Source organism: Lagenorhynchus albirostris, chromosome 9 (assembly GCF_949774975.1).
Source record: "Lagenorhynchus albirostris chromosome 9, mLagAlb1.1, whole genome shotgun sequence".
In the NCBI taxonomy this organism is placed as follows: Eukaryota; Metazoa; Chordata; class Mammalia; order Artiodactyla; family Delphinidae; genus Lagenorhynchus; species Lagenorhynchus albirostris.
The window spans coordinates 50,692,627-50,717,188 of NC_083103.1; the positions used below are offsets into that span (position 1 = coordinate 50,692,627).

The following is a 24,562-nucleotide window of genomic DNA, read 5'->3' on the forward strand; positions in this document are numbered from 1 at the left end:
AAGATCCCTGAATTCAAAGAACTCATAATATGTAGACAGGAATAGGAAGCATACAGCATAAAATGGGAGGCAACGGATGGGTTGCCAAATAAGTGGCAATATGTGATACAAGTACCCAGAGGAGGAAAGGATCATCTGATATGTTCTTAACAAATTTACATCTCAATAATATGATAGTGACTTTTTCAGTTTAATAACTGCTAAAGTGGTTGCAGAACAATTTTTATAGAACATGGGATATGATAGGAGCCTCAGATTATGAGAAGGACTAAGAGGGCAGAATGACAGCACTGTAAATTTATATAAAACAAGTGAACTTACTAACGAGCATCTCAATACACTTATTTCTCTTAATTCTGTTAGTCCCTGTTATAACTACAGAGAAATTGGACGCTTAGGACATACAAAATTTACTTAAAGTCACAGTTAAGTTTGAATTAGAATCCCTAGTTATCATTCTAAATCTTTGCCCACAAAATCACTGTAGATTTATATAATTCTTTAAAATTTTTTGAAATTACTTCAACTTGTTATTTTTGTGCATTATAAGTTACAAGAGCAATTTCTAGAGCTCTAAACCACAATGTTGAACTGTACTAAACTGAATGGAGTGCTTCAGAGATGAGATGAGGGATTCATGAAATAGACAAACAGTGAGATCTTTAGATGAAAGACTTTATTCAAGTTAGTTCAGAGAGACAGGAATCATGGCTTCTGTGTGCTCCATGCAGCTGTTCAAGACCTAATCTGCATGGATGCTCAAGAAATACTCCATGGCCCTTATAGAAAGGTCCTAAATAACACTTCATGCTTCTGAAAGCATTCTATACTTAATTGGTTTACCTTTTACATTATGCTTAAAGCTACATCTTATGAATAAAAGGTTTATTTGTATAGAAAGTAAAATCTACCACAAGTAAATGGCTAAGGAAGATAAACCCATGGCTGGTAATTTTTTTTTAAATGGTTTTTTTTTTTTTTTGAATCACTTCCCTGGCCCACAACATTACTTTACATTACATTACTCTTTAAAACTGATGCATTAGATATAATATTTATATTTACATGAGTATCACTAATACATAATGTTGATTTGATTTCCAATACAGTTTACTCTGGAGCAGTGGTTTCTATAAAAATGTACTATCAATATACTCTTTGCAACATCCAATAATATCCCATTCCAACTTTTAAAAAAGCCATCAGTGTTTGATGTAAGACTTGCTTTGTTTCACCTCTCAATAACACTTGCTATATTGCTCTAACAAGTGAAGCAACACAAAGAAAGACACTGTTCAATAGACACTGGGAAATGGACTGATGGCTTAACCTTTTGCCCATTTACCACAGAAAGCTGAGCAGAAGTGTGCCCCATGGATCTCACACAGGTTATTCTGTATCCATTTTTCACCGCTAACATACAGAGAAACTAATATTTAAATTTTATAAGGATATGACATCAGATGGCACTTCAAAATTATAGGAAGCCATGTTACGTAATATACTATATACCTTTTTGTCATGAAATTCCCAACATTATGTAAATGACTTTTAAAAATTAAAGTCCACTGCATAAGTTGGATACTTCTCAAACTGACGTAAATTATACAACGATCATAAATTATACAATGTCTTAACTATTCTAAAATTAATAGTAATAGAGAACTTCACATCCCCCCTTAAGCAAAGTTTTGAAATATTTTTCATTGTCTTGTACAGCATATAATTGAAGTTAAGGTAAAAAAAATCAATATATTATTTTAAATTACATAATAAATTGTCTTTACTTACTTTTCTATTCATTTCATGATAAAATGAGGTATTAATCTCATGTTACATATTAAATATGTATTTAGATATTTTTAGATTTTTCCTTTTATCAAAAATAAAGATTAATTTTGTTTAAATTTAGCTATATAAGAAAAGACAAGTTCTAATGACATATTAAATGACCTATTTGATTTGAGGACCAAACAGAATAAAAAAGAGATGAAATTTAACACTCATCCATGATAAAAATTCTGAAGAAACTAGTAGCAGAAGCAAACTTCCTTAAGCTAATAAAGGGTATATACAAAAGCCTACAGTTATTGGGACTTCCCTGGTGGTCCAGTGGTTAAGTATCTGCCTTCCAGTGCTGGGAATGCAGGTTCAATCCCTGGAGGGGGAACTAAGATCCCACACACTGCGGGGCAACTGGAGCTGGCAGCTCCCACGTGCTCTGGAGCTGATGTGCCACAACTAGAGACCCCATGTGCCGCAACCACTGAGCCCGAGTGCTCTGGAGCCTGCCTGCCACTAAGGAGAAGCCCGCAAGCCGCAACAAAGGGCCCACGCGCCACAACAAAAGATCCCGTGTGCTGCAACTAAGACCTGATGCAGCCAAATAAATAAATTAATTAATTAAAAAATAATAAATGATTACATTAAAAAAAAAAGTCTAGAGTTAACATACTTCTAATGGAAGGTGAATGCTTTCCCCCTAAGACTGGGAATAAGGCAAGGATGCCCTCTCTCACCAGTCCTTTACAACATTGTATTTGTAGTCCCACTTAGTACAAAAAGGCAAGAAAAAGAAGTAAAAGGTATACAAATTGGAGAGGAAGAAATAAAACTACTTCCATTCACAGATGACATGATTGTCTATGTAGAAAACCCCAAAGAATCTACAAAAAAAAAACAAAACCAAAAAACCCTCCTGGAACTAATAAGTTTATTAGCAAGGTTGCAAGATACAAGGTCAACATATAAAACTCAATTGTTCTCCTATGCACCTGCAATGAACAATTGGAATTTGAAACTTTAAAAAAAAATTAGGATAGCACTGGGGGGAAAATGAAATACTCAGGTATAAATCTAACAAAATATTAATATGTGTAAGAACTGTATGTGGAAAACTCCAAAACACTGATGAAAAAAATCCAAGAAAACCTCATGTTAATGGATTAGAAGAGTTCACATTGTTAAGAAACTCAAATCAAAATTCCAGAAAGCTTTTTTGTAGATATCAAAAGACTGATTTTAAAATGCATATGGAAAGGTAAAGGTACTAAAATAGCCAAAATAATTCTGAAAAACAAGAACAAAGAGAACTCACATTACGAGTTCAAGGCTAATTACTATACTATAATGTTACAGTGTAGTACTGGCAAAAGAATGGACACATAGCTCAATGGAACAGAAGAGAGCCCCAAAATAGATCTATACAAATACAGTAAATTGATTTTTCACAAAGTACAAAGGCAATTAGATGGAGAAAGGATAGTCGGTATCGATAAATGGTGCAGGAACAATTGGATAACCATATGCCAAAAAATGAACATTAACACTTATCTTATAACTTACACAAAAATTAACCCAAAACAGTTCATAGACCTAAATGTAAAGTACATAAGTACAAAACATGCAGGAGAACACAAACTCTTTGACCTCTGACAAAGAGTTTCTGCGTACAACACCAAAAGCAAGATACATGAAGGAAAAAATGATAATTTGAACTTTGTTAGAATTAAATTCTTTCCTTTAGGAAAGACACTGTTAAGAGAATGAAGAAAAAAAAAAAAACAAGCTGCAGACTAGGAAAAATACACACATATCACATAACTGATAAAGGACTTGTATCCAGAATATATACAGAGCTCTTAAAACTCAACAGTAAAGAGAAAACCAACCCAACTTTTAAAATGAGCAAAAGATCTGAACACACACTTCATCAAGAAGATGTAAGGATGGCAAATAAGCATATGAAAAACGCTGAACATCACTTGTCATTATGGAAATGCAGATTAAAACAACAATGAGATACCACTACATATCTATTAGAATAGCTCTTTGAGCTATTCCAAAAAAATACTACACTATCAAATGTTAGTGAGAATGCAGAGCCACAGGACACGCCTGTGCTGGTGGAAATGTAAAATGGTACAACCACTCTGGAAAACAATTTGGAAATTTCTTATAAAATTAACACAGACTTCCCATATGACTCAGCAACAGCACTCCTAAGTAGTTAGCCAACTGATGTCCACAAAACCCTGCACACAAATGTTTCTAGCAGCTTTATTCATGAAAGTGGAAGCAGCCAAGGTGTCCCTCAATAGGTGAACAGTTAAACAAAATATGGTACATCATTAGAACAGAGTACTATTCAGTAATAAAAGCTATTAATTTACACAACTTTTTTTTTTTTTTTTTTTTTTTGGCCGTGCCACACGGCAGGCAGGATCTTAGTTCCCCAACCAGGGATTGAACCCACACCCTCTGCAGTGGAAGTGCAGAGTCTTAACCACTGAACCACCAGGGAAGTCCTGGATAAATCTTAAATTCATTTTGCCAAGTGGAAAAGAGCCAAATCCAAGAGTTATATACCTTGTGAAATAAAAGAAAATATTTATGTGTTGGTCTCTGTTCCTGGCACAGAGCTCATAAAACTTTTGTAAATAGCTGTGCTAGGAGAATTTTGTTCTAGCATTTAGTCTTTGACCCCAGTTCATGACAGAGTTCCTAAGTCCCAATTATTTTCCTGGGTGATAGCAGTGTCTTTTGTTCTAATGAGGTGACTCTTTCGGTGGGCTCCTGGATGAGGGCTGGTCACCAGAAATACCAAGCCATATTCTTGGAATTTCTAGCCCTGTTTCTTAATCTCCAGAGAGGAGAAAGGGGCTAGACATGGAGTTAATAATTGATCACACTCACATGATGAAGCCTCCATAAAAACCCCAGTAGTACGGGGTACAGAGCTTCCAGGCTGGTGAACACGTAGAGGTGGTGGGAGAGTGGCACACCCAGAGAAGGCATGGAAGCCCTACACCCCTTCTTGTCCTATGCATCTCTTCCATCTGGCTGTTTCTGAGTTATAGTCCCACTTAGAAGACTATTGCAGGAGAGGATTCTGGGAAGATGGCAAAGTAGCAAGCACCAGGATTCTGTTTCCCAACACAGACAACAGATTCAATGACAGAATCAGTCTCACATAACTATTTTGGAACTCTGAAGTCTTTTTAAAGGCTGTAACTTCCAGAGAAAGGCTTGGATGTTAAACAAAGTTAATTTCAACCAATTTCTGTACTTAGCTCAGCAGCAGTTACCCCCCACCTCCCAGCCCAGTGGCAAGCAGCTATGAACTTGTTCCTGTAGCAGCCTGCATGCAGCTTGCAGGAGACACCATGGGCAATAAGGGCCCGTCCTCCAAGTATCAGGGATCTGTGCTCTGATCACTGATTGCTGCTTCTGATCAAGGATGTGGAGACACAAAGGTGCAGACACAGAGGTGGCCATTGTTGAACCCCTATTCGCCAATGAAGAAAAGTGAACAAAGGCTAAAGAACCTTTGGGCCACCAACAAGTGGACCAATATATGCACTGTGGGAGTCCTAGAAGGAGAACAGAGAAAGGGACAGTGAGATTATAAAAATAATGGTCAAAAACTTCCCCAATTTGACAAAAGACAAGAATATAAACAGCCAAGAAGCGCAACAAATTCTAAGTAGGATGAACTCAGAGACCCACACTGAGACACATTCTAATCAATCTGTCAAAAGCTAAAGACAAAAAGAGAATCTTGAAAGCAGCAAGAGAAAAGCAAATAGCCACATACATGGTATCTTCAATAAGATTATCAGCAGAGTTTTCAACAGAAATTTAGGAGGGCAGAAAACAGTGGGTCCATATATTCAAAGTACTAAAAGAAAAAAACCTGTCAATTGAAAATACTATATGCAGCAAAACTGTCCTTCAAAAGTGAGGGAGATATTAAAATATGCTCAGATAAACAAAAGCTGAGGGAGTTCCTGACTACTAGACCTGCCCTGTAAGAAATGCTCAAGGGAATCTCGAAGGTGAAATGAAAGGACACTAGACAGTAACTTGAAGCAGTATGAAGAAATAAAGATCTCACTAATGGTAAATATATGGGCAACTATAAAAGCTAGGATTATCGTAACAGTGGTTTGTAACTCCACTTTCTGTTTTCTACTTGGTTTAAGAGACTATACATTTCTTTAAAAAATTGTTAGTCCAAAAGCTAGTGTTATTGTAACTTTGTTTTGTAACTCCACATATTGTTTTTTATATAATATGAAACTAATGCATAAAAAAATTTTAGTTTATGTCTTTGGATACATAATATAAAAAAACATAATTCTGTCCTATCAATAAATGAAAAGGTTAGGGATGAAGCTGTAAAGGAGCAGAGTTTTTGTAATGCTTCTGAAGTTAAGCTGGTGTAAATTCAAATTAGAGTCTTACAACTTTAGAATGTTAAATATAACCGCAAAGAATATATGCAAAAGGAAGAAGAAAATTAAAACATTCCACTACGAAAACTCAACACAAAAGCGACAATAATGCAACATGACAAATAAGTCAGTACATTCTTACTTTAAATGCAAATAGATTAAAGTCTCCAATCGAAAGGCAGAGATTGGCAGAATAGATTAAAAATCATGATCCAACCATATGCTGTCTACAAGAGACTCTTTAGATCCAAAGAAGACTACTGCAGCAGTATTCTGGCAGAGATGATGAGGGTTTGAACTGCGGTGGAGACACTGGAGATAGAGAGAACCAAAGTGATTTATAAAGGTATCTGGCAGGGAAAAACTTACATGATTGCTAATGGTCTAGCTATGGAAGAGATAAGAAGGAAGGAGACAACAAAGATGACCCTTTGGATTTTGGCTTTATACAAATGGACAGATGATGGTATGTCCCCCAGGGATGAATACACTGGTAGGTTATTTAGTTGCAGAAAGGGTTGTTGGATTATAATACAAATGATACTAGGTTTAGCAGAAGTATAAGAGGAGAAGGCACTCTCTCCTAAAGTGAGAGATGTCAGGAAAACCTATATAAACTTAAGTACATTGGAACTGGATCTGAAAGAGCAAATAGGAATTTGAGCAACTGAGAAACGAAGAGGGAGTTCCAGGGTTTGGCATAACTTAGGTGAAAAAAATTCGTGATGAAAAAATAGTAGGGAAAATGTGGGAGAAGGGTTGGTGGGGTAAATTTTTTACTTCTAAGCATCCAACTTGTTCCTTGAAGCTTACACTTACACTTATATAGTGAATTCTTCTTTAGTGCTCAGGGGTTAACTACTCTCAAAGAAGTTTTCCATGAAGTTATTCTCGTTCTTTAAGAAAGACCCTCCAATGTTTTTCGTTTACTCAATTCAGAGTAAAAGCACCGTTACTACCATTCAGCTTAAAATAGAATCATAGGGCTTCCCTGGTGGCACAGTGGTTGAGAGTCCGCCTGCCGATGCAGGGGACATGGGTTCGTGCCCCGGTCTGGGAAGATCCCACATGCCGCGGAGCGGCTAGGCCCGTGAGCCATGGCCGCTGAGCCTGCGCTCCGCAACGGGAGAGGCCACAGCAGTGAGAGGCACGCGTACAGCAAAAAAAAAAAAAAAAAAAAAAAAAAGCATCATAAAAACACATTTAAAAAGATGTTTCCTTGGAGAGTTATGGTCCTAATAATAACTGGAATAAGTTAATTTACTGTGCTTACACAAAACTCACAGTGTTTCCCTTAATATACAAAAGACGTATAGAAGTTATCTCCCTGAAATATTCTTAGTTCTCCACTGAATGCTGCTATTACAACAGTTTAATGAGAAAGTATGTGCAAAAATCCTGTTGGACTTAAACAGAGAGAACATGTTAAATGTCCAGTTTATATAATGCTGTTGCCAATAGGACTGTATAACTTGGAAGTTTGTTTAGTAAAATGTATCTTCCTTTTAGGAGGCAAAAGGCCAAATCTACCTGATGTTAAATGCCAGTTATTTAATAATTTTCAAGTTCACTTCAACCATTTCCCCCCGCTCCAGATAGTCTTGTTTATGCCTACAGAGTTCTTCCATTTATTTCCAAAGCAACTTATATGCAAGCTTTAATCAAGAGAAAACCCTACTGACTAAAAGGCTTATCTCTCCTATTTCAATAGTTTTTACTTCATTTTCCATTTTTCAGTAGATTGTTTAACCACAAAATGATGGTTATACTTTTTTGAATGTTTTTTCTTTCCCCCACATTTTGAGAATTTTTCTTTTCACATTGCTGGAAGCTTTTAGTAAGAAAAACAATAGTTTTTACTGTGTGTTACAGTCATCTTCCAATAAAGATTAATATTATTTGTTGTCAAAAAACAAATTTGGGGGATTTATTTTATAATATTTAAAACATTATCAACTGGAAAACAAATGATGACACAGATTTTTAGAGCAAAATATACTAAATTTTGGCTTATTTAGAATATTAAAGAGTCACTAGACATCATTAAAATTGTGTTCTTACTCCATTTTTAAAATTAAAGTTAGATTTCAAGGCTTGGATTAGCTGATATCTATTTGTAAGCTTCTAACTGAAGGGTTTTATTGAGGGGAAAAACAAACTAGTTGCTGTTGTTTTAAACAATAAGAAAAGTGTTATATTAGTCAGCATGATTGAACTGTCCACTTGATCTCAAAGATAGCTGTAAAAGCAGTTCCTCTTTCAAGCAGAAACTGGAATGTAGCAAATCAGCAAGCAAATAATTTCATGAGCTGGACCCTCAGTTATCTTAAAATAGAGGGGGGCATTCCAGAAGAAACAGACAAAATGTGACTGAACATTCAAGGCAAATGAGAGCCATTCTTCCTCATTTCTCTTGTTGAATGGAAAACATAACTAGTCATTAGAGTTAATATTTGAGTACTTACTATTTGCACTCAACTAACATTTAAAGCCACCACCTTATGCAGTAGATGCAACGGAAGTTTTAAAAGCCTAAGTAATTTGTATAACATCACGTAGCTAGTTAAGCCTGGGTTCAAAACCAGGTCTTCTTTCAAAGTTTAAAACACTTTCTGAGCACTCAACTCACTCTGATATAACCACAGACTATCTCAAACCACTATATATTTTGGCTAAGGGATGTCTCTAAGTTTTTTAAAGGACAGGGCTATAAAAATCTAGCACAGTTCAGTCTTTGCTCAGTAAATAAATGCTGAACCGAATCATTAACCATTTTGGTGAACAAATAAACACATACATTTTAAAATTAATAGAGTTTTTTTTTAAGAGCAATTTTAGGTTTACAGAAAACCTGAGCAAAAAGTAGAGTTCCCATATACTCCCCTGCTCCATAAGACTGTCCTAATATTAACATCTTGTATTAGTGTAATACATGTGTTACAACTGATGAAACAACATATTGACACATTATTAACCGAAGGTCACAGTTTACATTAGGATTCACGGTTTGTGTTGTACAGTTCTATGAGTTTTGACAGATGCACAATGTTATGTATCCACAATTGCATTATCATAATAATAATTTCACTGCTTTAAAACTACCCTGTGCGCCACCTATTCATCTTCCCTTCATCCTCCTCCCTCCCAACCTCTGGCAAACACCAATCTTTTTACCATCTCTATAGTTTTGCCTTTTCCAGAATGTCATATATTTGGAATCATATAGCATTGTAGCCTTTTCAGATCAGCTTCTTCCAGTTTACAAGATGCATTTAAGTGTCTGCTATGTCTTTTGGTGGCTTGATAGCTCAGTTCCTTTTATCACTGACTTTTATTCCATTGTTTAGATATACCACAAGTTGTTTATACATTCACCTATTAAAGGACATCTTATTTGCTACCAAGTTTTGGCAATTATGAACAAAGCTGCTACAGACATTGATGTACAGGTTTTTGTGTGAACTTAAGTTATGAACACATTTGGGCAAATATCAAGATGTGCAACTACTTGATTATGTGATAAGACTGTGCTTAGCTTCCAAAAGTGGCTATACCATTTTCCATTCCCACTAGCAATGGGAATCCATTGCTCCACATCCTAGACAGCATTTGGTGTTGTCATTATTTTGGATTTTAGCCAAACAGGTGTGTAGTGGTATCTCATTGACAATTCCCTAATGATATATGATGTTGAACATCTTTCATATGCTTATTTGCCATCTGTATATCTTTCCTGTTGAAGTGTCTGTTCAGGTCTTTGGCCTACTTTTTTTTTTTTTTTTAATTTACTTTTGGTTGTGTTGAGTCTTCGTTGCTGTGTGCAGGTTTTCTCTAGTTGTGGCGAGCAGGGGCTACTCTTCATTGCGGTGCACAGGCTTCTCATTGCAGTGGCTTTTCTTGATGTGGAGCACGGGCTCTAGGCATGCAGACTTCAGTAGTTGTGGCACGTGGGCTCAATAGTTGTGGCTCACGGGCTTAGCTGCTCCACAGCATGTGGGATCTTCCCGGACCAGGGCTCAAACCCGTGTCCCGTGCACTGGCAGGCGGATTCTTAACCACTGTGCCACCAGGGAAGTCCCTGACCTTTTTAATTGGGTCATTTATTTATTTATTGTTGAGTTTTAAGATGTATTTGTATAATTCGGACTCAAGTCCTTTATCTTATACATGTTTTGCAGATACTTTCTTTCAGTCTGCCTTTTCATTCTCTTAACTGCATCTTTCTCAGAGAAGATGTTTTTAATTTAACATCTATATCTTTAACACTGTGTTTTCATTAACTAAGGTTAAGGAATCTTTAGTCTTTAGGAATCAGATTAGTGAAAAAGGAAAAAACTAAGGCTCCAATGTTAGTTCTGACAATGGATTAAGTATGAAAATACACACAGGTGGTATTTCACCCTAAAGCAGTGTAACTGATTGTGAAGAATTATACATAATCTAACTTGGAATAATAAACATAGAACCCTGAATTGAACTCTTCATAAAATGAGAAAGTTTTAGGTAAATCATTGTTTCATAATTTAGCTGTTTTGAAAGTTTCAGTCACCATCATGCTCTCTTAAAATATGGATAATCGGGCTTCCCTGGTGGCGCAGTGGTTGAGAGTCCGCCTGCCGATGCGGGGGACGTGGGTTCGTGCCCTGGTCCGGGAGGATCCCGCGTGCCGCAGAGCAGCTGGGCCCGTGAGCCATGGCTGCTGGGCCTGCGTGTCCGGAGCCTGTGCTCCGCAGTGGGAGAGGCCACAGCGGTGAGAGGCCCGCGTACCGCAAACAAACAAACAAACAAACAAAAAATATGGATAATCTATAATGGTATATCATTTCTACAAAAATAATTTTTCATCCCTAATGCTTCTAACAACACCAGTAAAGAATAATTTTCACAAATTCAATTAATAAATCTTTGTTACAAAGTAACATTTTATCTTCTGTCTTTTTTTTAGTATATGTGCTGCCGAAGCGAGCACTCTTCTGTCTTTTAAATGATCCTTTATCAAGCAAAGGGTTTATTACAGTTATGTACAAAGTGCTATTAAGTAACAGAGCAAAAACCACTGGACAGATTTGAGAAAGAAGACAAGCAGAGCCAGGGAAAAGTTTCACAGAAAAAGTCATGTCTGAGCTGGGCCTTGAAGGAGGAAGTATAAAGGACTTCCCAGCGACCAAGGAGAGGGGAAAAGATATGCATTAAAAAAATGTGTCAAGTATAAAATTGGACGGAATTGGGGAGTCAGATAATACTGAGTTTAAATCCTGGTTTCACTACTCTCTAGTAGTACAATGCTAAACAAGTCACATCTCCTCTCTAACAGTTAATTTCCTTATTTGTAAAGTGGAGGTAAATTCATGACTTACAGGGCATGTAAAGTTTAAGTAAAGCTATTTTTAATAAGCATTCAGTAAGTGGTAAGTTACCCATTGAAATTTAAAGGAGAGAACAATAATCAGATCTTTATTTTAGAATGATGATCATGGTGCTGATATGGAAGATTCCTTATAAAGAGAAAGAGAAAGCAGGGTGATCCAATTAGGAAGTTATAGTATGCTCTAAGCAGTAGAAAGAGAAAAGAACAAGAGATGCTCCAAAGCAAAACTACGGCCTGGGAACTAACCACAAGTTGAAGGGGGAAGAAATTGAAATCAAGATTGATTACCATTAAGAATTTCTTAATACTGATCATAAATTTAAAAATCTAAAAGCTACTCTACCCATTAGGTATGATACAAATACTGTATGATTCCAGTTAAATGAAGCAGATTCACACAGACAGAAAATAAAATGGTGGTTTTCAGGAGCTGTTGGCAGGAGGGAATGGACACTTGTTTAATGGATATAGAGCTTTAGTTTTACAAGATAAAAAAATTCTGGAGACTGTACAACAATGTACACTTAACACTACTGAACTGTATATTTAAAAATGGTTAAGATGACAAATTTTACGTGTATTTTAACACAGTGAAAAATAACTGTAAAAAAATTTTTTTAATAGAAAAACATCACACACAAACTAAGGAGAGAGTCTGAGCTTTTCTTTCCATAAAGCACGAGTTCAGTCTTTCATACAATTTCATGTATGGCAGGTACTAAAGTCTCTTCCAACATAGTTGCCTCCTCCAATCAAGGACAGCAACACATCTCTCTCCCCCCCCCCCACACACACACACAAATATATAAAGGGAAAGCAGAAGTTTGATAAGAGGTATGTTAAAGGGAAGTTCTGTTTGTTAATTTAAAAATGGAAGAAAAACATAGGCTGAGAGAAGGAGCCAGTGTTAAAAAGAGGGATTGAAAACCAGGAGAAAACGGCTAACCGTTATAAAAAATAAGGTTAACATAGCTGGAAAGGGTTAGGGTCAAGATGAAAGGTTGATTAGAAAGATGAACCCTCTTTCAAACAAGGAAGGGAGGATAACAAGTATCCAGATAAAACTTAAAAGGAGAGGAAGGTAACAAAATTAAGATAATTTACTTTTTTAATTAGCATGAGACCTTTCAAAATGAACTAGTACAGTTTAGAGTAGGGATTCCAAAACTTTTTTGACTGCACCAATCTATCAGTAAAAAAAAAAAAAAAAAAAAAGTATATGTATATTTAGTTTTAAATAATACCCCAATGCTTTGTATTTACATATTATATCGATTATAAAACATAACAAGTATGGTACTGGCACAAAAACAGAAAGATAGATCAATGGAACAGGATAGAAAGCCCAGAGATAAACCCACGCACATATGGTCACCTTATCTTTGATAAAGGAGGCAGGAATGTACAGTGGAGAAAGGACAGCCTCTTCAATAAGTGGTGCTGGGAAAACTGGACAGGTACATGTAAAAGTATGAGATTAGATCACTCCCTAACACCATACACAAAAATAAGCTCAAAATGGATTAAAGACCTAAATGTAAGGCCAGAAGCTATCAAACTCTTCGAGGAAAACATAGGCAGGACACTCTATGACATAAATCACAGCAAGATCCTTTCTGACCCACCTCCCAGAGATATGCAAATAAAAACAAAAATAAACAAATGGGACCTAATGAAACTTCAAAGCTTTTGCACAGCAAAGGAAACCATAAACAAGACCAAAAGACAACCCTCAGAATCGGAGAAAATATTTGCAAATGAAGCAACTGACAAAGGTTAATCTCCAAAATTTATAAGCAGCTCATGCAGCTCAATAACAGAAAAACAAACAACCCAATCCAAAAATGGGCAGAAGACCTAAATAGACATTTCTCCAAAGAAGATATACAGACTGCCAACAAACACATGAAAGAATGCTCAACTTCATTAATCATTAGAGAAATGCAAATCAAAACTACAATGAGATATCATCTCACACTAGTCAGAATGGCCATCATTAAAAAATCTAGAAACAATAAATGCTGGAGAGGATGTGGAGAAAAGGGAACCCTCTTCCCACTGTTGGTGGGAATGTAAATTGATATAGCCACTGTGGAGAACAGTATGGAGGTTCCTTAAAAAACTACAAATAGAACTACCATATGACCCAGCAATCCCACTACTGGGCATATACCCCGAGAAAAGCATAATTCAAAAAGAGTCATGTACCAAAATGTTCATTGCAGCTCTATTTAGAATAGCCCAGAGATGGAAACAACCTAAGTATCCATCATCGGATGAATGGATAATGAAGATGTGGCACATATATACAATGGAATATTACTCAGACTTAAAAAGAAACGAAATTGAGTTATTTGTAATGAGATGGATAGACCTAGAGTCTGTCATACAGAGTGAAGTAAGTCAGAAAGAGAAAGACAAATACTGTATGCTAACACATATATATGGAATTTTAAAGAAAAATGTCATGAAGAACCTAGGGGTAAGACAGGAATAAAGACACAGACCTACTAGAGAATGGACTTGAGGATATGGGGAGGGGGAAGGGTAAGCTGTGACAAAGCGAGAGAGAGGCATGGACATATATACACTACCAAACGTAAGGTAGATAGCTAGTGGGAAGCAGCCGCATAGCACAGGGAGATCAGCTTGGTGCTTTGTGACTGCCTGGAGGGGTGGGATAGGGAAGGTGGGAGGGAGGGAGACGTAAGAGGGAAGAGATATGGGAACATATGTATATATATAACTGATTCACTTTGTTATAAAGCAGAAACTAACACACCATTGTAAAGCAATTATACTCCAATAAAGATGTTAAAAAAAAAACCATAACAAAAACACAACTTTAAAGGCATGAGATAAATATTCAATAATTAATTTTCCAATTTGATAGTCTCATATGTTATATACCAATAACTACTATCTCAAGACAGTTACAAGTTTAAAGCTCCTCATTATAAACGTGGTTATAAATCCATTATTAAATGGTCTTCCAGGTAATCACGAGTTATTTTTGGCTTGCTTTTTTCAGGTTGTTTGAGCTATCATCATTTTTACATTATACTTAAGCTGATGAAATGTTTTTAAAAGAAGTGTTATCTCTGCTCTTTTCTTGGTGTTTGCTTGTTCTTGCATTATTACAATTATCTTCAATGAATTTTCATATTATTCCCAGTGATATTTTAAAGCTATTTGTACAGTTTGTGAGATAGTTTAATTTAGAGAATATCATCAGTAAATCCACTTAGATGAAAACTGCTGTACAGTGCAACATACAAAGGCAAACAGTGAGAGTTTTTAAAGAACCCCTTAATGTGTATATAACCATCTTGTACATCCCCAATAGTGTGAACAACCTATTCTAGAGATCACTGATTTAGATCATGGGCTTTGGTCTCAGATTTGACATGTATTATACATATGAACTCCAGCAAATTACTTGATCTCAGCTTCAGTCTCATCATCTGTAAAATTAGGTAGGTGAATACATACTTCAGTAGGTGAATGGCTAAACAAATTGTGGCACATCCAGACAACGGAATATTATTGAGCACTAAAAAGAAATGAGCTATCAAGTCAAGAAAAGACATGGAGGAACCTTAAACAGATATCACCATGGGAAAGAAGCCAATCTGAAAGGCTACATACTGTGTGATTCCAACTATATGACATTCTGGAAGAAGGAAAACTATGGAGACAGTAAAAAGATCAGTGGTTTCCAGGGGTTAGGAGGGAAGGAAGGGAAAATAGGTGGAGCACCGATGATTTTTAGGGCACTGAAACTATTCTGTGTGATAGTATGATGCTGGATGCACGTCACTATACATTTGTCAAAATCCATAGACTGTGTAGCATGAAGAATGTAAACTATGGACTTTGAGTGATGATGATGTGTCAATGGAGGTTCATTGACTGTAACAAACGTACCACTCTTGTGTGGGATGTTGATAGTAGGAGGAGGCTGTGCATGTGTAGGAGCAGAGGGTATACGGGAACTCTGAACTTAACTGCTGAAAATTACTGTGAACCTAAAATTGCTAAAAATTAAAGTGTATTAAAAAATTAAGCATACCACCTACCTCAAAAAATAAATTGTTGCAATAATCAAATGAAATAGCACATAAAAAGTACCTGATGTGTATACTACAGGTACTCAATAATGTCTCTTAGCAGTATTCAATCTTTCATTCATTCAATAAATATTTAATGAGAACTAAGAGAAGTGACGGTTGTCACAACCACATAAATTTTGTCCTCAAATAACTCTGGCAAGTAATTTTTTAAAATTGCTTACTAATTCACTGATCACGTCTCTGATATTGAGACTTTTCTTATATATTATGATTATAGGGTCAATCAGTTACAAGTTAATTCTAACATGAAAATTTAATTCAGTTGGTCATTATGTACAAGAAATATCAACACTATGTCAAATGTAAGTTTAAAAAAAAGAAAAACAAAAATTTCCCATCACAGGCTGAATATAGATGATTAATAAAATTAGTCAACATAGCAATGTGTGCATTATTAGGACAGAAGCTTCCTAAATGAGTTATGGGGTTCATTATCAAGGAAAATGAAGGAAGTAAGACTGGTTAGCATTTCAAGACCTTAGATATTTCTTCTTCTTTTGCTGACTTTAAATGTTTAATTAATTATTCCTAGAAAACATTAGACAACACTTAATTTATAATTTATAGAAGAATGAATACAAATCATTTTGAAGTATCTTTTAAAATTCCCGCATCCCTAATTAATATTCATGATGATAATTTCACAGTTACAAAACTATGCCAGAGGTGGCATGGAAATATATAGTTGTGCCAGTGGAAGAGGCAGGAAATTTCTCTCTCTCCCAAATGGAAGATTTAAGTTCAACACAAACATTTCCTAAAGGTTTCATAATATTTTAATCAAATTATTCATTACCCAGAAATAACACTATGAAGAAATAGATAATCACGTTGCACAAAGGCCGAGTTCATTTGTTCTGGACAGGTGGCCAGACTGCAGCTCTGTGTCAGCAGCCTAAACCCGCCCACAATAGCCCTAAAGACGATTATGCAAATGCCAGCCAACCCAGCTATTTTCCCAGGAACAGGAGAAGGGCTCCTAGTAGAAGCTATAATTGTTCCGCAGTCATGTGGAAAAACAAGCAGGTTTTTTTTTTTTTGCTGGAGGCAGAGTGCTTTCACTAAGGGTACCACCACAATACGCATGAGATATAAAAACACACAAACACACGTCATGAAAAGACATGGAAGAGCCTTAAGTGCATATTACTAAGGGAAAGAAGCCAATCTGAAAAGGCTACATACTGTATGTATGGGGCGGGGGGCACAATTGGGAGGGTTGTATATGTCTGTTTGTGTTTGATGTCTATTTCTCAGATGGCATACACAGCTTATTCCATCTTCTTCTCCAACCTCTCCTTGCTGAACAGCTCTGCCTTCTTATTAATACCAAATCTCCTCTGTTGGTTACACCTTCCCTTATCAGTAAGATATATACAGAAATGTATTAACTTTTGACCACTGCATCTTATAGGTATGAGATAAATATTGTCTGGCAAAGCTGAATAAGAACTATTCTTACTCCATATACTTATTTTTCTTTTTCATCCAGGGGCATAATGAAACAGGCTGAAGACAGAAAACCATCAGATCTGAAATACAACACTGACAAGGGAACACTGTTCCTTAGCATTTATTAACTAACACTATGTTATCAAAGTTTGGGGGGGGTTTGTTTTTTATTTTAAATAAAGTCATCAGATTCCTTAGTTTCTAAATGAGTGTTTTAAAATTGCCTGCTCTGACACCTGATCTTACAATTATCTCTGGAATTAATGTTATTTCAAATATTACTGCTGTTGAATTTTTTATTCTACAGGATTCAAAAACAGTATTTTTTTTTAACCTCTCTTGCCCTACTCATTCCTCAATTCCCTCCTGCGTAAGACAAAGGGACATTACCTGTTTTATTCAGTAAAAGGCGTAAGATGGTCCTACTTTATCTACATGGAATTCAACAGTTTCTAGAACTCATGTTATGCTAGAAAATGTGACCAAGTCCTTCTGCCCTAAATTCATTTAAGGGAGGATTTTTCTCAAATGCTTGGAAACAGATTATGATATTCTTCATAGATGTCAAATATATTATTTTAAAATAAGACATTACAAAATTTTTAATGTTTAATTAAGAATATGGGGGTAGGGACAAATTAAGGGTATGTGATTAACAGATACAAACTACTGTATATAAAATAAACTGCAATGTCCTATTGTATAGCACAGGGAACTCTATTCAATATCCTGTGATAAACCATAACAAAAAAGAATATGAAAAAGAATATACATATATAACTGAATCACTCTGCTATACACCAGAAACTAACACAACATTGTAAACCAACTATACTTCAATAATAAATAAATAAATAGATAGATAGATAGATAGATAAGTAAAGTAGATAAACAACAAGGATACACTGCACAGCACAGGGAATTATACCCATTATATAATGGAATGGAATTCCATTCCATTATATAATGGAATATACTATGCAAAAATACTGAATCACTATGCTGTACATCTGAAACTAACACAATATTGTCAATCAACTATACTTCAATAAAAAGAAAATACATGTACTGTTAAGATTAAACCAACCATAAGTAGATAACTTCTTTAACCTCAGTAGTGAGGTTAACTAAATAAATATAAATATAAGATTTAGTTAATATAAACTCTACTGTCAGGCTTCCCTGGTGGTGCAGTGGTTAAGAATCTGCCTGCCAATGCAGGGGACACAGGTTCGAGCCCTGATCTGGGAAGATCCCACATGCCGTGGAGCAACTAAGCCCATGCGCCACAACTACTGAGCCTGCGCTCTAGAGCCCGCGAGCCACAACTACTGAAGCCCGTGCGCCTAGAGCCCGTGCTCTGCAGCAAGAGAAGCCACCTCAATGAGAAGCCCGTGCACCACAATGAAGAGTAGCCCCCGCTCACTGCAACTAGAGAAAGCCCACGTGCAGCAACGAAGACCCAACACAGCCCCAAATAAATAAGTAAAATAAATAAATTTTAAAAAATATATTAAACTCTGTCCATGAAACAAGTTAACATTCAAAACTCTTTTAAAAATGATTTAGCTCCAGCTTCGAAATGATCCAGTTTTCTTCTAGTAAACCTTCACAAAGTATTTTACTTATGTCTCTTATAGCACTTATCATATCCTTACTTTAATTTTTTCATCCATTCATTCCTTGACCCTAAATTTAAACAGATAAGTCACAGTTTCTACTTTCAAGGAACTGACACTCTAGTGAGGGAAGTATCTGATTCTTTAAAAATGTTTTCAATACATTCTGATGTATAGAGTAGACACCCAAGTTAAGTATGGCAGACTCTATTTACTATTCAAAAATATTCCCTACCACTCTACTAGGATGGCTAAAGTTAAAAACAAACAAACAAACAAATAGTTAATACCAAGTGTCAGTGAGAATGTGGAGAAATTGGAACCCTCGTACATTACTAGTAAAATGTAAAATGGTGCAGCCACTTTGGAAGACAATTTGGCAGTTCCTAAAAATGTTAAACACAGAGTTACCAAATGGCCCATCAATTCCATTCCTAACTGCATACTCAAGAGAACTGAAAACATATTTCACTTAAAAACTTGTACATGAATGTTCACAGCAGTCTTTTTCATAACAGCCCAAAAATGAAAATAATCCAAATGTCCTCAACAGATGAATGGATAAATAAAATGTGATATATCCATAGCTATATCCATTCAATGGGTTATTACTTATCAATAAAAAGGAATAAAGTACTGATACATGTACCACATGAATGAACCATGAAAACAGTATGTTAGGCAAAAGAAGCCTGTTACAAAATACCACATATTATACAATTCTATTTATATAAAATGTCTGGAATAGGAAAATCCATAAAGATAGAAAGTAAACTGGTGGTTGCCAAGGGCTGGAGAAACTGATGGGGAAACGGAGTGACTGCTAATGAGTACAGGGCTCCTTTTTGGGGTGATAAAAATGTTCTAAAATTGCTTGTGGTGATGGTTGCACAACTCTGAATATACCAAACACCACTGAACTGTACACTTTAAAAGGGTGAATTGTATAGTATGTGAATTATATCTCAGTAAGGCTGTTATTAAACAAATATATACAGGGGGATGGTTTTCCCCCTGCCTCTAAGAAAGTATTACACTTTCTCATCCCAATGACATCAGGCTTGGCCATGTGACTGCCTTGGCTGACGAAATGTGAGTAGAAATGATGCATTACACTTCCTCCAAGCTGAAGCTTTAAGAATTAGGACATGGTTTGCCATACCCTCTTTTCCATTTACAAATATTCCAGATAGAGGCTATCTCATCAGACTGAATCCCAGAATGAAGATGTGACAATGTGGGAGTGAGCTATAGCCAACCTGCAACAGATTTATAAAGTAAGCAAAATATAAACCTTTGTTATTATAAGCCACTGAGATTTCAGGTTGGTTTGCCACCACAGAGTCTTGCCTAAAGTGTATATTATAACTTTTATGTATTATGGTAATATGAAACCATAATAATAAGATATTTTAAAAATTATTTATTTTACCTTATCTTTTTATTTTCAATTTTGTGCATGCTTACAATATGCATAATGTATTAGTACAGGGTAGACATTTAAAAAGTTCGGAAACCATTTCCCTTGACTGCTGAGGACCTATACCTAATCTATTATTCTCTCAGACTCCTGGCATAAATTGCCCAGTGTCATTCTGTTTCTGACAGTGGCACCAAAGGGTACAGTAGGGGCTTAATAAATATGCCTCAACTGAAAAAATATCCTTCCAGGTGTCAAAAACAATACATTAGGATCAGGTCAGGAACATAAAATTCAAACTAATAGGCTAGTTATGAGTAGCATTAAATAAACCAAGAGGCTAAGCAGCAACCAGGCCAGGGAGATGTCTACACAGAAGAGAACAATTAGTACAGGTTCCCTCCATAATTTGCACAAAGATTAATTAATAACCAGAATGGTTAAAATTAAAAAGACCCAAAATATCAAGAGTTGGCAAAGATATGGAACAACTGGAACACCCATATGCTGCTGGTGGGAGTGCAAATTGTATAACAACTCTGAAAAACTGTTTGGCCATATCTACTAACGGTAAAGAGGTGCATACCCTATGACCCAGTAATTCCTCTCTTAGGTATATACCCAACAAAAATGCATACAAATTTTTATTTTGCCATAAACTGGAAACAAACCAAGGATCTATCAACAGAAAAGATAAATGAATTGTGGTAATTTATATAATGGAATACTTCTCATCAGTGAGAATAAATGAAACTTACTTGTAGTACACAATACATAAGAATCTTACAAATATAATGTTGACGTAAAGAAGTCAAACCAAAGAGTACTTACTGTATGATTCCACTTAAATAAGTTCACAAACAAGCAAAACAAACCTAGCTGTTAAAATCAAGTTAGTAATTACCTTTTGGGAGGGGTTAGTGATAGGAATGAGCAAAAGGAGGCTTCTGGAGGGCTAAAATGTTCTAGTTCTTCATTTGAGTAGTGGCTGACTAAGGTACATCAGCTTCACACTCATGATTGTGCAAATATATATGTATACAGATTTCAATAAAAAATAATGTTTAAAAAATAAACACACTTCTAAATAACCAATTGATCCAAGGAAAAATCACAATGGAAGTCAGAAAAGACTTTCAACTGGCATATAAAAAGTCTACAGCAAGCATTATACTTAATGATGAAAGATTAAAAGGTCTTCTTTTGAGACCAGGAACAAGACAAGGATGCTGCAATTCCCACCTTCCTTCAACACTGGGGGCCACTAACAGTAAGATAAAGCTAGAAAAAGAAAACAAAATTACAGGCAGTCCTCATTCTGCATGGTTCCAACACACATAAATTTCAGTTACTGCAGTTTAGTTTACCACTCCCCCAACAACACAGTTTGAATTTTAGTTACCATGGTACATTAAACGTAACTATATAAAGTACAGGCTTCTCTGCTAGCTCTTTGGACCACAAATCACTGCAAATAACAGATGCATATCAAGATCAGTGACTTCTTTGAAAGTATGTCAGTGATTGATCACTGTGCATCTGTTATCCAGTTCACACACAGACAGTAAAGATGTAACTATGTTGCCTCTTTGTCTTACAGTGATAAAGCCACATGACACTTTATAAAAATGTATAATCAAAAGAAGGAATTAGCTAACAAAGATGAAAGTGCAGCAAAGAAATAAAAAGTGTTAATGCTGGAAGTGAAATTCTAACCAGATGTCAATGAATTACAGAAGAAATGGCTGACTGTGGGAATGTTGATACTGCTGCCATTTTAAAGGAGATTCTAGATATGCAGTCAGAGGGAGAAGGGGAACATACTGATATAAAATGAAGAAAGCGAGTGTGAAGAAAAGAATGGAGTTATCCCAGAGGAATGCTGCCGACAAAAAAATTTCACATTACAGGAACTCTCAGAGAGACTTCATGACACTGAACCTTCAAAGGCCAAATGCTGGAAGCTAATTCAAATACAGAAAAGAGCGTAACAATTCACCAAGGCATATGACAAGAAAAAAGGCAATCACTGATCCTTGGGTGGAGCTCCCAGTTTCTGGTTTTACATGCAAGAAGTTTGTAAGTTACCCACTCTGTCCTAACATCAAGTAAAAAGCTAAAGAGACTGAAAAGTCAACAGCTCTTTAGATTCTTTTCCCATGTAGGTCATTACAGAGTATTAAGTAGAGTTCCCTGTGCTACACACTGGGTCCTTATTAGTCATCTATTTTATATACAGTATTGTGTATGTGTCGATCCCATCTCCCATTTATTCCTCCCCCTTTTCCCCCCTGGTAACTGTAAGACTGTTTTCTACATCTGTAACTCTTTCTGTTTTGTAAATAAGTTCATTTGTATCATTTTTTAAGATTCTACTTGTAAGTGATATCATACAATATTTGTCCTTCTCTGTCTGACTTACTTCACTCAGTATGACAATCTCTAGGTCCATCCATGTTGCTGCAAATGGCATTACTTCATTCTTTTTTATGGCTGAGTAATAATCCATTGTATATATGTACCACATCTTCTTTAGCCATTCCTCTGTCGATGGACCTTTAGGCTGCTTCCATGTCCTGGCTATTGTAAATAGTGTTGCAATGAACATTGGGGTGCATATATCTTTTCGAATTATAGTTTTCTCTGGGTATATGTCCAGGAGTGGGCTTGCTGGTTCATATGGTAGCTCTACTTTTAGTTTTTGGTTTTTTTTTTACTTTTAGTTTTTTAAGTAACCTCCATACTGTTCTCCATAGTGGCTGTACCAATTTACATTCCCAACAACAGTATAGGAGGGTCAAACTGAGAAGTTAAAACAACAACAAACTATTTAAAACAACTATGATTAATATGTCATGGGCTCTAATGGATAAAGTAGATAGCAGGCAAAAACAAGTGGGTATCATAAGTAGAAAGATGGAAATCTTAAGAAACAAATAAACAAAAATGCCAGAGATTAAAAAACACTGTAGAGAAATGAAGAATGCTTTGATCAGCTTACTTGTAGACCACACATGGCTGAGTAAAGAATCTCTGAGCTTGAGGATATATCAGACGAAAGGGGGAAAACTGAAAAGCAAAGAGAACAAAGACAGAAAAAACAGAACAGAACATACAAGGATTGTGGGATAACTACAAAAGATGTAACATATGCATAATGGAAATGACAGAAGGAAAAGAAAGAGAGAAAGAAACAGAAGAAATATTTGAAACAATAATGACTGAGAATTTCCCCAAATCAATGTTAGAACCAAACCACAGATCCAGGAAGCCCAGAGAACAGCAAGCAGGATAAATAACAGAAAAACTATACCTAGTCATATCATTTTCAAGCTACAGGAAATCAAAGATAAAGAAAAAAATCCTGAAAGAAGTCAAAGGAAAGAAATACTTAACCGACAGAGGGACGAAGGTAAGAATCAAACCAATTTCTCCTCAGAAATCACACAAGCAAGAAGACTGAAGTATTTAAAGTGCTGAGAGAAAAAAAACACGCCAACCTAGAATTCTATAATCTGCAACCTTATCCTTCAAAAGTTAAGGAGAAATAAAGACTTTCTCTGACAAACAAAAGTGAAGGGAATTTGTTGCCAGTAGACCTGCCTTACTAGAAATGTTAAAAGAAGTTCTTTAGAGAGAAGGAAAATGATATAGGTCAAAAACTCATATCTACATAAAGAAAGGAAACCATCAAAGCAGGAATAAATAAAGGTAAAATAAAATCTTTTATTTTTCTTATTCTTAATTGACCTAACATATAACAATTTGTTCAAAATAATAATAGCAACCATGTATTCTATTATGCATACTTATGTATATATCTTATATATATGTATATATATTAAGTATGCTTTTATATAAGTGAAGTGAATGAAGGCAATGGCGGGGAAGAATTAGGATTATTTTGTTATTATTAGGTACTCACATTACCCATTAAGTGGTATAATGGTTTTTGGAAGCAGACTTAGATTTGGTTATAAATGTATACTGAAAACTCTAGGGCAAACACTAAAAAACTTTAAAAAGAGGAATATAACTAATATGCTAAGAAAGGAGAGAAAATAGAATAATATAAAAGGGTCAATCAAAACCACAAAAGGCAGAAAAAAGTGGAAGACTAAAAAGGGAAGAAAGAACAAGGGCAACAAACAGAAAAGAGTAACCAATATGGCAGACATAAATTTGACCATATCAATATTCAACTTGAACATTAATGGTTTAAATGCATCAAATAAAAGACAGAGACTGTCAAAGTAGATCAATAAATAAGATCCAACAATATGTTGTGTACAAGAAACCCACGTGAGATATAAAGACACTTACAGGTTAAAAGT

The 24,562-nt window shown here is 35.6% G+C and overlaps 1 protein-coding gene across 2 annotated transcripts in view; it reads right to left on the reverse strand.

Annotated features, from left to right (window-relative positions):
• FCHSD2 (FCH and double SH3 domains 2) overlaps positions 1-24,562 on the reverse strand; it is a 293,011-nt gene that overhangs the window by 176,013 nt on the left and 92,436 nt on the right. The window lies entirely within an intron of this gene.